Source organism: Myotis daubentonii, chromosome 9, assembly GCF_963259705.1.
Source record: "Myotis daubentonii chromosome 9, mMyoDau2.1, whole genome shotgun sequence".
Classification (NCBI taxonomy): domain Eukaryota; kingdom Metazoa; phylum Chordata; class Mammalia; order Chiroptera; family Vespertilionidae; genus Myotis; species Myotis daubentonii.
Window position 1 is genome coordinate 76,271,887 of NC_081848.1, and position 12,948 is coordinate 76,284,834.

Sequence of the window (12,948 nt, forward strand, 5' to 3'; positions counted from 1 at the left end):
CCTTAAAATTATTTGATTTGGGACCTATTTTATGTGGTTTTCATAACATATAAGTGGTTTTTTAAGACAGTGCAAGCCTGTTTGGTTTCAAACTGTTGTGTGTTTTTTTTTAAACAGACCACTTTAGCCAAATATTTTTGTAATGTTTTTATACTATTTAAAAAATAAAAGAATTTTTAATCCAAACAGTTTAAAACTCTTTAAGAACCAATGTATCTGAGTACTGAGATTTCTGGATTAGTGTCACACTATTGAACTTCAAAACATTTAGTCGAAATAGCTTGGATCCGAGACAGATTTCATAGCTGGATATTTTCAAAATGGCTCGTCTAGATAACACGCAGTGATATATGGACCATTTTATTGTCTCAAAACATTGGTTTCCCCTCATATTAGTATGAGCCTAAGCAATAACTTCACATTATTGCAAAATCAGCTACATATTTTTTAATTAAAACATCTGCACAATCTGCAAATGGATTGAAATGTTTTCTTTATCAATAATATGGAAACTATTTTGCAAAACTTGCAACCCAGCCTCCTCTTTCCCTCTGATTGGGTTATGACGCGTAGGGTGTACATTACTGGATATAACCAGTGCTTTGTGGATTGCCCTGTGCTTATTCTACTCAGATTGCTTGTTATTCTCACAACGCTGTTATTATCCCTTTAATAAAGAACACCCCGGGTCAAAAAAAGGTTTTAAGTGACTTGCCTACTGTCTTAAAGTTTAACTGAAGGGCACAACAAGTTTTAGGCCTCATCTCTTTGGCTTCATATCTGAAGCTCAAAACCATGGTAGTTCTGTTTCATACCCAGTATTCACAATATGAACTTCCTGAACCACTCTATCATGTCTGTATTTCCCTCTTTTTAGTCTCTTTGCAGTAGATCTCAACTAAAGAATTGCCATGTACCTGCAATCAGTTGCCAGATAGATTATAAGTAATTCACTATCCTATATAATAAAAGGCTAATATGCAAATTGTCCGAATGGCAGAACAACCAGTCTCTATGATGCTCACTGACCACCAGAGGGCAGATGCTCAATGCAGGAGTTGCCCCCTGTTGGTCAGTGCACTCCCACAAGGGGAGCACTACTCAGCCAGAAGCCCTGAGCTGGTCTCACGACTGGTGAGCGCAGCGGCAGTGGCAGGAGCCTCTCTCGCCTCCGTGGCAGTCGAACATCCCCCGAGAGCTCCCGGACTGCGAGAGGGTGCAGGTCAGGTCAGGCTGAAGGAACCCTTCCCCCACCCCCAGTGCACAAATTTCGTGCCCTGGGCCTCTAGTCAATAATAAATGCTGATATGAGTAATTTATGTTGAGACGTTTGAGTAGATTTGAGGCTCTCTGTAAAGTAGTATCACTCCCACAGATTTCAGTGGGGACAGGGAGGAAAAGGCACAATTGAAGAACAAGAAATTCCATAATCTAGGTGAAGTAGCATCATGAGGATCCTTCATGGTGAGCGTGGTTCTTGGCAGAGAATTGAACATTCTTTTTATATGTGGGTACTCTAAGCTTAGGCTGTAACCAAAGGAGACTAATTTTGAGGCATATTGCTACCTGGGAGACAGGCTTGGAAGGGTGAGGGTTAGTTAGAAGTTTTGGGGAGGTGATGGTAGGGGGGAGGAGGAGGTGCCACTTTTGCATAGTAACAGAAAGGACTATGTCTTCTATGTGTGAGAGATAGCCTCATAAATAGAGAATTTTATGGAAAAATGGAATATTTCTTCGATGGGATGACTATAATGACTCTGAAATTGATGTTTGTCTTTGAGTGGGTGTGCTTGATTTCAACAGTGAAGAGCTGGACAATAAAACATTATGAGGTATGTCGTCTGTGGTAGGCAGTTAGACAGACATGAGCAGAGCAAGGATGATGGGCCAGGTATGGAAGGTCATCAAGGTAGAAAGCCCCAAGTACCTTGCAATGGGCAAAACTGGGAAAACAAGGACCTCACCCTGAGGGTAATCTTCCTCCCCTAGCATGTCACTGGTCATGTGGTTTAAGCCCCTGACCTTTCATATCATTGAGTTCAGACCCTCTCCTGACCTTTCCTCCCCTGGCATGTCACTGGTCATATGGTAGATCCCCTTGGAGAAGGAACATGGGACTCCCATACGGGCCCTTAGGAGTAACCCCCTAAGGATAATGACCCCCTACCCTGGTGCTGACCAATCAGTGGAGACCACCACCCTGGAAAGCTGATGAATATTTTGTTGAGATCGTCCCCTGGGACCTAAAATTTTCACCCTTAAAAGGCCTTAGGCTGGAGGACCCAGTGTTTTGTCTATCTATCTATCTATCTATCTATCTATCTATCTATCTATCTATCTATCATCTATCTATCTATCTATCTATCTATCTATCTATCTATCTATCATCTATCTATCTCCACTCCCCCATGCCTTTCCCTTCCCCATTTTCTTCCCCCGAGGTACATTACCTTTACCTTTCTCTCTTTTTCCTAAGCTCCAAGGGCCCTTCTGTTGTAACTTGTCTCCTGAATCCATTTTTTCTACTGCTTGTAACTTGCTTGTAATAAGTTTGTTTAGCTAAACTTATTTTTTCTTCTGCTCCTTCTACCTTTGTGACTTTCTACTAATGAATAAATTTTTGCTTGCATTTGAGTCTTGGCTCTGAATTCTTTCTTAGCCAGAACTCAAGTACCAAGGTTGCTGAACTGAGATCCAATTGCTGGCAACGTTCCTGTGCCATTATTGCCACCAACATCTCTAACTTACATTCATAGGCACATTCGAAAAGTATTGACCACAATATTTTGTGGGCATTGGGGTGCCTAAGCACAGGGTTGAATCTTGCTGGAGCTCTCTTGGACTAGGGTAGGGTTGTGCCAAAGGCTGTTGCAGAAGTTTATGGGAGAGACTAAGGGGACGTGCTTTCATGGACCAGATGACCAGAAAGCAAGACGGGGGATGGCCGTGGGTTCGTTCATAGCACACTCCCTAAAGGGCTTAGAGACAGGCCACTCCAGAAAAGCATTTGTTTTTTCATGAATCATTTGGCCCTTGTACATTAGAAAAAAAATGTTCTGGCTCCCAAATTGAGTCCTAATTAAAATAATTTGTCATGGACAGATACATATAACTGTGGTTAGGGCTCATTTCCCAGAATTAAACCATTCTGACCTGGTATAAACCTGTTAAATTAAGTGAAGAATTAAGACAATTATACAAATAATTTAGTCTTTGAATATAGTTTTCCCTGAAAAATTCATCTAATTAAGGCAAAGGATTAATTTTTTTACTTGACTTTTCCCCCAAACTGCTCTTGGGTTGTGTTCATGAAGCTATTCTGTGGAAGGAAATGCTCCTGGGAGGGGAGGGGTGGTCTAGACTCTTGTGTAGTGGGAAAATGACAACAAAGAGAATGGTTGGCTGCATTTCTGCATCCCAGGGGAGCAGCTATTTCACAGGAAATCATCCTGATTAGCCTTTGGCTTGAGAAAGGTGTGACACCCCCTCCCCACACTGAACTTAGAATTTGGATGGGCGAGGCTAAGTAAATTGCTCTAGAGTTACAATCATAAGAAATAGGGTTTGGGAAGCTGATCTCTGGAGCAGAATGAAGATCTCCTTAAGGAGAAGGGCCCAAAGATGAAGGCAACGGGAATTCCTCTAGGCAGTGGTTCTCAACCTTCTGGTCCTTTAAATACAGTTCCTCATGTTGTGACCCAACCATAAAATTATTTTCGTTGCTACTTCATAACTGTAATGTTGCTACTGTTCTGAATTGTAATGTAAATATCTGATATGCAGGATGGTCTTAGGCGACCCCTGTGAAAGGGTCTTTCGACCGCCAAAGGGGTCGCGACCCACAGGTTGAGAACCGCTGCCTAGAGGAATACCCCCAGGCAGTGGGTGACTGGCAGATTTTAGGGGAGAAATGACACATAGTAATTTTTGACAATGTATGATCATATATGCTGTTGAGTAGGAAACATAGAGAACAAAGCCCAACAATATAATGGATATAGGATAAATCTGAAATGTTGATTCGGGAGCCAAGCTGCCTTTGTTTATTTAAACTTCAGGCCCAATGCTTCCTGGCTGCTTGATCTTGGGCAGGAGAGGTCCTTAACCTCTCTGTGCTCTGTGTCCCCAGCTACAGAAGCAGAACAGTGATGTTCCTGCCTCGCAGAGCTGTTGAGGGAAACTCAGTTGAGTTAACATCTGAAAAGGGTTGGGAACAGTATTTAGTCCCTAGTAAGCACTAAATAAGCATCGTATTTATATTATTATTAAACTAGAGGCCTGGTGCACAAATCTGTGCACGAATTTGTGTACAGGTGGGGTCCCTCAGCCTGGCCAGCAATCAGGGCCGATTGGCCAGAGGAGGGGTATGTGGGGGGGAGGACAGCCCCGGAGGAGGGGCTGCAGGAGGTTGGCCAGCCGGCCAGGGGGAGGGACCGCGGGAGGTTGGCTGTGGGAGCACACTGACCACAGAGGGCAGCTCCTGCATTGAGATTCTGCCCCCCAGTAGTCAGTGCACATCATAGCAACCAGTCAACCAGTCATTTGGTCATTTGGTCACTTAGGCTTTTATATATACAGATATTTCAGAGATGCTTCTCTTAACGCCACTTTGTCCACCAGCTGCTGGTCTGTTTCTTAGGTCCCTTTTGCAGCAAAACACACACAGCACTGTCTCTAATTCCTTTCCTCACATTGACTTTCAAACCAGTGTTTCCCAAGCTTTCTTTTTCCATTATTGTCCCACTAAGTAAACTTTTTTGGCCTCTTTTTATTTTAAAAAAATATAGTTTTATTGATTTCAGAGAGGAAGGGAGAGGGAGAGAGAAATATCAATGGTGAAAGAGAGAATCATTGATTGGCTGCCTCTTGCATGCCCTCTACTGGGGATTGAGCTCACCACCTGGGCATGTGCCCTGACTGGGAATCGAGCCATGACCTCCTGGTTCATAGGTTGATGCTCAACCTCTGAGCCACACTGGCTGCGCTGGCCTCTTTCTAAATGGCCACCCGTCACCCATGACATTTTAATACCACAGATGTACTGTGTAATTGTTTATGTACTATATATTTATCTATGCTTTAATCATTCAAAGAGCAAGATTTTTTCATTCCCCGTGAATATATTTTCCCCCTCCCTTGGGAGTATTTATCACCCCCACTGAGAATACATATCTTACATCTATTCCAGCCCCTCTTTTGCCTTCACTACAAAATAATGCTTGAGTTCAAGGTCAGGTCACTGACCTCCATGTTGCTAAATCCGTGGTCAGTGCTCAGTTCCCATCTTACTGGACCTCTCACCAGCATTTGCCACAGCTGATCACTCCCCCCTCCTTGGTACAGTTTCTTCAGTTGGCTTGTGGCACACCCCATTTTCTTGGTTTTTCTCCTACTCACTGGTTGCTCCTTCCCAGGTCCTTGCTGGTTTCTCTCTTTTTGCCTTCCTCTGAATATTGGAGGATCCCAGGGCTGTGTTTATTTTGCCTCCCCTTGGCAAAATAGATTCATGAGGAGTGTGGTTCCTGTATGTTTTGTTCACTGATGTATCCCAAGTATCTAGAACAATGCTTGGCACACATTAGGTGCTTCAGCAGAAGTTGTTGCATGAATGAGGGTCTCCCTATCACCTCTGACTCCAGGTCCTTCTGTGTAGTTTATGCATCCAAGGATGTCCCAGTCAAATACAAATATGAGATGAAAATTATATAATCTTATTCATTAATGTCACCCCCGTAAATTTAATTTTACAAAAAGAAAATAAAATTTAAGCCAGTTCTTATATCCTGCTATGCTATAATTCTGTTGCTTACAAACTTCACACGATGTTAGTGGTACTTGGGGGGACAGAAGGAATGGAGTGTTCAGAGTGTGGCAAGTGGGACAGAGAGGTGACAAGAATCAAAGGAGGCGAGTCATGGAATGGAGAAAAATAATTCAACAGAAAAACAAAATCAGGGTAAGAGGTAACGAGAAGAAACATAGGTTCCCAAAGAATCCTTGGCATCATTTGAGTACTAGCATATATCCTGGCTGCCTGTGCACTTACTGTTCTATTTAAATGATAAATGAAAGAGCCACCATCCCCTAAGGTTGGAAGACTCGGTGGTAACTAGACAGCAGATGTCTTGGTGAGAACTGAAGAATTGCCCTCATTCTTCATGTCATTATGTTGATGTAAATATAACCAGAGGCAAGCTCTCAATAACTGGTCTTTAGTTTCTATTTTCTCTTTTTTAAAGTTGCTTTTATTAGAGGATCTCAGTTCTGTGGCCAAATGTGTGGGTGGAGGAGATGGGAGACTGTGGGGCTAGTTAAAATTCTTCAGGGTCTTGTCCTGCTGGTACCGAGATAGGCTCCACGTCCCCCTGCCTCTCGGTGCAGTGGTTGAAAACACAAGGACTCAGCCCGCAAGGCAGGGCTGGCCTTCCCCGTTGATTTTTTTCAGCCGCTCAAGTACGTTTCCTTCTGTCTGAGATGCCTGGGATTGCAGGTCTGGAACATGTATTAGTGGAGTCATGTCTGAGGAGAAAAGGACGATAACATGGAAACACTGACTGCTATGGCAACAGTTGAAATAATAAACAACTTCTCCCCCTAGGAAAATCATAGAGTTTGGCCTTGTGGCCACGTTAAGAAGGGAAATAAGTTTTGCCCAAGTTAGATCTCGTGTTAGGCTTGATTTTTTTTCTCCTGTCTTTAAGAGATTTGCTAAGTGCTTCGTTGGGCAAATAGAGGCAATTATATGTCTTTTAAAACCGTATACGCCTTTCCAGAAAATATGTTAAATCAAAGTAACTCAGATATATGATTTGAAAACTTAAAATCACCCCTCCCTTTCTCCTTCTTACTCTTCTGGAGAAACAACTACTATATGAAGTCATAAATTCCTATATACATACATACAAATGTATTGCTAATTGGTTTGGCTTTTTGGTTTATTTATTATTGAGCAGGTGAGACTTGGTTCAATTTTCCGTAATTGCTTGCTTCAGATGTCCTTTATTGATACCCCTTTCAATCCCTTGAAGGCATCTCCGATGACCTCATCGCTTTTTGATCACTGGCAGATATTTAAAAATCCAGTCCAATATAAATTAAAACTTTAGTCTTTCATCTAATTCAAAGTTTCTTTCGCCACCACCCCTGACCCGGCTCAATGCTGACCTGTCGGGAAGGAAAGGTGGTGGTGGTGATATGATCTGCTCTTTCAAACTTCTTGCACCCTGATGTCCTTGGTGGTTTTTGGCTCCTCCAGTGTGGGGACGAGGGAGTTAGAAGACAAAGACAGTCGTATTTGCCTGCCATTGTTGTAACCCTGTGGCAGATGTCCAAGTCTTGGCTCTTCACAGACCTCATGACCCTCCTTCCATAAAAAAACCAGTCTCCTGTTTACCATTTGATGAATTTATTGCTCCCAAACCTGGGCCCTTCCCCTGAGCCTCTCAGCCCCACTCATCATTTGTTTGGCCCAGCACTTTCCTCAGATATGGCAAGAAGGGCATCAGCCCTGGACCTCACCCTTTAGAGGACCCCACACTCACCCTTGGGATCTAAAGTTCTTCAGCTCGGGGAGAAATCACCAGATCCAGGAGGAGGTTCCCACCTAGAGCTCAAGCAGCGATTTAGACCTCATTATGGGTAATGGGATCCCAGAATTCCTTGCCCGAATGGTATCAAATGCACTTCCAAGGCCTTTGCAGGACCTTCTTTTCCAGGTTCACAAGGCCCAAGAAGTGGCCAAGGGATGCTGCTTGCCGGGAATGTGGATGGAACTCGTGTGTGTGTGTGTGTGTGTGTGTGTGTGTGTGTGTGTGTTGGAGGTGGAACCCAGAGGTGGGAAGTGAAGCAAGGCGTGGCAGGGCCAACTCTCACCATGCTTTGCATTCAGGAGCGAACGCAAGAATCACCTATTTTCTCAGGTCATGATGGAAAAAATATTTGTCAAGGTAAGATGATAGAACATCTTTATTTAGCTTGATTTAAAATATCACAGGTAGCTTCAGGCAGCCTCCCCGCTCTGACTCTTTTCCAGGCCATAGGTAGGGTTTCTGTCTCCCTGTCTATACTTCTCATACTTGGAGGGCTACCTTTTAGATGATCCCAGAACACTCTCTGCTGTACTCAGCTAGCAACACCTGGTGGTGGGCTTGGGACTTGTTCCCAGGACGCATTACATTGAAGGATGAGATGTAACTGTTTCTCCTGGCAGATAAATCCAGATTCTGTGAGGGCTTCTCTGGGGGAGCACCTCTCTCTGTTTGAAGGGGAGGGGAGGAGAAACATGACTGAGTCCCATTCCAAAGATCTAATGGCTCACCACCTTTTCTTACATGACCTGGAGGAGGGCGAGGGGGGTGACAGCGAAGGGCCTCTTTGGGCACCGCATAGTAAGACCTGTTTGGGTGTGTCTGGAACTTCTATGTAGAACGTGTGATACCCGCCACCTAGTTGTTTTCAACGTTGGGCTTTAGCAGACTTCAAAGGCAATAGAAAAAGTCCCTCCTAGTACTCTGTCACACATACTTTATCTACTCATGATAGTCCTAAACTTGGCTTTTGTGTTTGGATAATAGTTTATACATTTCTTCAACAGCTACATAACATTTTATATGGTTCATGCGGCTGTAACACAGTTTATTTAACCCTTCTCAGACGACAGTTGTTTATGTGGGCTTTTGATCTTTCAGTGCTGCAATGAAGAATCCTTTAACAGATATTCTGTGCCCTTATGTAAATATTCCTAGAAGTGTGATGGCTGACCAAAGGGTCCGTGCATTTTGATAGGAAGCATATTTTGTGTTTTAATAGGGCGACCAAATCACCCTTCAAAAATTGTAGCAATTTATGCTCCTACTAAAAGTATCTGGGTCAGGGCCTCCATGTTTTAGTCACTATTGTTTCCAGTACGTGTCAGTGGAACCTTCTGGAGTGAACAGGTGAACCCAGGGCTTTCCCTGGCCCTCAGTGTCTATGATGGATGCTCTCAGGACTGAGGTGCCCTCTCTGAGGAGTGAAGTTTCACAGCAATTGCCCCATAACTTGGCACATACTATCCTATTCTTTCATGTTCTAAACCTCAACCTGTTTCTTACCTTTTTTGCCACTTGAACATGGTTTTTGAGATCTATCCCTATTCCTAGATGCAAATGATGATTTTTGACTACTGTATAATATTTCATTAGGTATTTATACTAAACCAGCGGTCGCCAACCGGTGGTCTGCAGATCACTGGTGGTCCGTGAGGTCCAAAAGGTTGGAGACCGCTGTACTAAACTGTCTGGATATGGGCATCTAGGTTGCCTACAACAAACCACTCCTATTTCTAGCCGCCACCTAACTCAAGGTATATCCTTATACTTGTCTTCTGTCTCTGTTTAGTGTTTAATGATTGCAAGCATGGATTCATTGCTCTCTTAACTAGTTTATCACTTCCTTTCAGGCAGATAATCATAGTGTCTCCCTCTTAGGGTGGTTGTGGGTATAGATGAGCATGCAGTGCTTAGCACATTGTCTGGCAAGCAGAACATTCTCTGTAGATGGTGTAAGCGCTCCAGAGCCTAAAACACATTAGGATTTTAATAAATACCAATTACAAGGATGAATGTGTAAGTACCTCTGGTGATCTGTGATCTCCTTCCCCATAAAACTGGGTCCCGGAACACTTGAATCATGAGGTTATTCAGGAGATAGTAATTATACTCCTCACCGGTAATCCTCCCAAATTATTCCCCTTTCACAGATGGTAAAAAAACTCAGAGAGGTTATGCATCTTGCTTATGACCATTCAGCGTAGTTAGTGGCGGAACTGGGGCTTCAGCCCTAACTCCGAAGCTGTTCTTTTTAGTACCATGTTATATTGCCACCCCCTCTCCTCCGGGGAAGCAAATTCGGATGATTTCCGCAACCACAGTTTTTGTTTCTCTGTGTGTGGATAACAGAGAATGGAAGATCCAATTAATGTTCACTGAGACCTGGTGCTAGGCCCTGCCAGGACCGCTTTTAGGGTGCATTTGTATACATTACTGAAAGATGCTCCCTTTGGGTGACTACAGCTATGGACACGTGGCTTGGCCATAGAAGCCAGGCTGGATTCTGGGCTCTGCTTGTCCCCTAACCTGGGCACCTGTGTGCGCTACACAGACTGCCCGTGTGTATTCTGAGCGCCTGGGAACTTGCTATGTGTTTTGTCAGTGCCAGTCTGATGACTCTTCCTCATCACAACAGTCCTAGGGGCCAGAGGAGCAAATGGATGAGGATCAGAGAGGCAATGATCTGTCTGTTCCACTGGACAGATGAAGACACTGAGGTTCAGAGTTGTGACATTTCCAAGGTCTCAAGGTGCTTATCCAAAGTTCAGTGGACTTTTTAAAAACTCCTCACCTGAGGATATGTTTATTGATTTTTTTTAGAGTGAGAGGAAGAGAGAGAGAGAGAGAGAGAGAGAGAGAGAGAGAGAGAGAGAGAGAGAGAGAGACATAGAGTGAGAGAGAGCATCCATCAGTCGCCTCTCAGGTGAGTGATGGATGTGGTCCCCGTTGGAAGTCCAGAGGAGACAAGGTTCCAGGCAGGCTGACGCCCTCTGGTGAGGAGTCCCCAGTGAGCTCAGGCTGTGGAATGTGGCTGTTTGGAGGATATTATGAGCTCCTGGATAGGCTGCAGGCTTCAGTGCAGACACTTCTGCCGGCCGCGAGTTTGACATGCTTGCAAACGATATCTAACTTGAGGCCGGAAGGGTGAGCAAAACGTGGAATGGGAAGAGGGTTTCGGGCTGAAGGCACAGTGTGTGCAAGGCTTGGAGCAAATCAAGGCCAACTTGTTTGAAAAACAGAAAGGGTGGTAAACAAAAGACCTTACAGGGAATTAAAAAATTTTTAAGCTATATTCATGCATTTGGCCTTTATTCTGGGGGCATTGGGAGGCCTGGAAGAAATTTAACCAAGGTTTAACCAGTTTTGAAGTTGAGAAGGGTCCCTTTGGCCCAATGGAGAAGGGAATGAGGGGTAGGGCAGAGTTTCTGGCAGGGAGTTCCACTAAAAGGCTGTCTAGAGGTGGGGTTATTTAAGGAAACCTAAAAACCCAAGTCTAACCTTGCTTGTTAGGAGGAAAGCCCTTCTCCTTCCACCCCCAGTGAAGCTACCTGGAATACCTGGGACCTCTGAGGCCCTCGAGGTAGTGAGAGCCCAGTTTTCCTGGCTCCCCCACCAATGTCCCCCCCCCCCAAACCTCCTCCTTCCAAGAACCAGTCTTCCCCCTTCCCTGCCTTGCAGCTACTCTTTCCTTCCAACATCCCATGGCCTCCCGACCAATCACACACATTCTTTCTATGCCCTTTAGTTTTCCTTCTGACTCTCCTCGGGTCTTCCCTTTACCTCCCTGGAGCAGACACAGAGGTGTATCTGTTGGCTTCTTGGCCAGGGAGCCTGGTCTGGTTTCTCTGGCCTGGCGCTTCTCCTTGCTCAGGAGGCAGAGGGGCAGTGAGGGAGTTCGGGTTGCTGAAAGGTCTTGCTTAAACTCAAAGAAGGAAAGAGACATAGATTTCATCTCGTTGAGTGGTAGCATGGTGCCCTGCCTCAGTGGTTCTCAACTCAGCTGCTCAGTAGAGTCAACTTCCAGGGCCTTTAAAAAAACAACAACATCCCCCCTGGTTCCCACCTCTGATCTGTTTGTCATGGGAAGAATCCAGGCATCCGTAGTTGTAAAAGGTGACGGCTAATTCTGAGGCGTAGGTCGGATGCAGGAGCACAGCTCTCTCAGCATCATGTTTCAGAGATAAGCTGACACAAGGTGTAATGTGAGCTTTGGCCATTTTTATTTATCTCTTGCTGGGCTTGCCTTGGACAAATGGTGGCCTCTCTGATCCTCATCCACTTGCTCCTCTGTATGAGGAAGTTAATAGCACCTGCCTCTTAAGATAGTTATGGACCTGCCAAGTCAAGCATTTTCACATAGTTAGTGCCCAACCAGAAGCATTGGCGGTTGTTTTCTTACTATTATACTTTCAAGTTAGGCATTGCCCTCCCCCTCCGGTTCTTTTTCATGCCCAGCTACTTTAGTGTGGGTTAGGTAATCAGATTTCCAACACTCCCCTGTGAGAAGAGATGTTCTAAATGAGGGAGAAATGTGCAGCATTAAAATTCTCGCCAAAACCGGTTTGGCTCAGTGGATAGAGCGTCGGCTTGCAGACTGAAAGGTCCCAGGTTCGATTCCGGTCAAGGGCATGTACCTGGGTTGCGGGCACATCCCCAGTGGGAGATGTGCAGGAGGCAGCTGATCGATGTTTCTCTCTCATCGAAGTTTCTAACTCTCTATCTCTCTCCCTTCCTCTCTGTAAAAAATCAATAAAATATATTAAAAAAACAAAACAAAACAAAACAAAAAACCTCTGACCTCAAAAAAAAAATTCTCCCAAAATGATTAACTAGAGTAAGTTTGTGTGCACGGCCTCACCCCCTTTCCTCTCGCTGTGCCCTCAGGGTATTTTAGACAAGACTTGGGGCCTGTGCAGTCCTTTAGTACCAAGCATGCATCCCCGGGGAGGATGCTGAGAGAATTCTTCTGGATAATTCTTCTTTAATACATGGTTCCAATGCCATTATAAAATAAGACTTTCCAAAGTGCGTTCCGTTGGTCTCTCAGTGTCTGATGACTGCATCCCTCCCTGTGGCCTGTGTGGTCTGTTCTGATGGGTAGATTCTCAGTGCCTCCCACTCTGTCTTCCTTTGGGTGTGATTAAGGAGGCCAAGGAATAGGGCGGGGCGGGGGAGGGGGTGGTGAGTCCTCCCGGGCACACTTAGTTCAGCAAAGAACTCAGTCCACTTACTCCTGGTATGCAGCCATGTTTGCTGGGCACAACAGAAACGTCAACGGAGGAGAGAAAGGTCAGTGCAAACACATCACCACCCCAAGGAAAATAGCTTGCAATACACTCTTCATAATGTGTCGCTCTCT

The 12,948-nt window shown here is 44.7% G+C and overlaps 1 protein-coding gene across 3 annotated transcripts in view; it reads left to right on the forward strand.

Moving 5' to 3' along the window:
• PAMR1 (peptidase domain containing associated with muscle regeneration 1) overlaps positions 1–12,948 on the forward strand; it is a 138,901-nt gene that overhangs the window by 40,261 nt on the left and 85,692 nt on the right. The gene's annotated exons all lie outside the window — the stretch shown is intronic.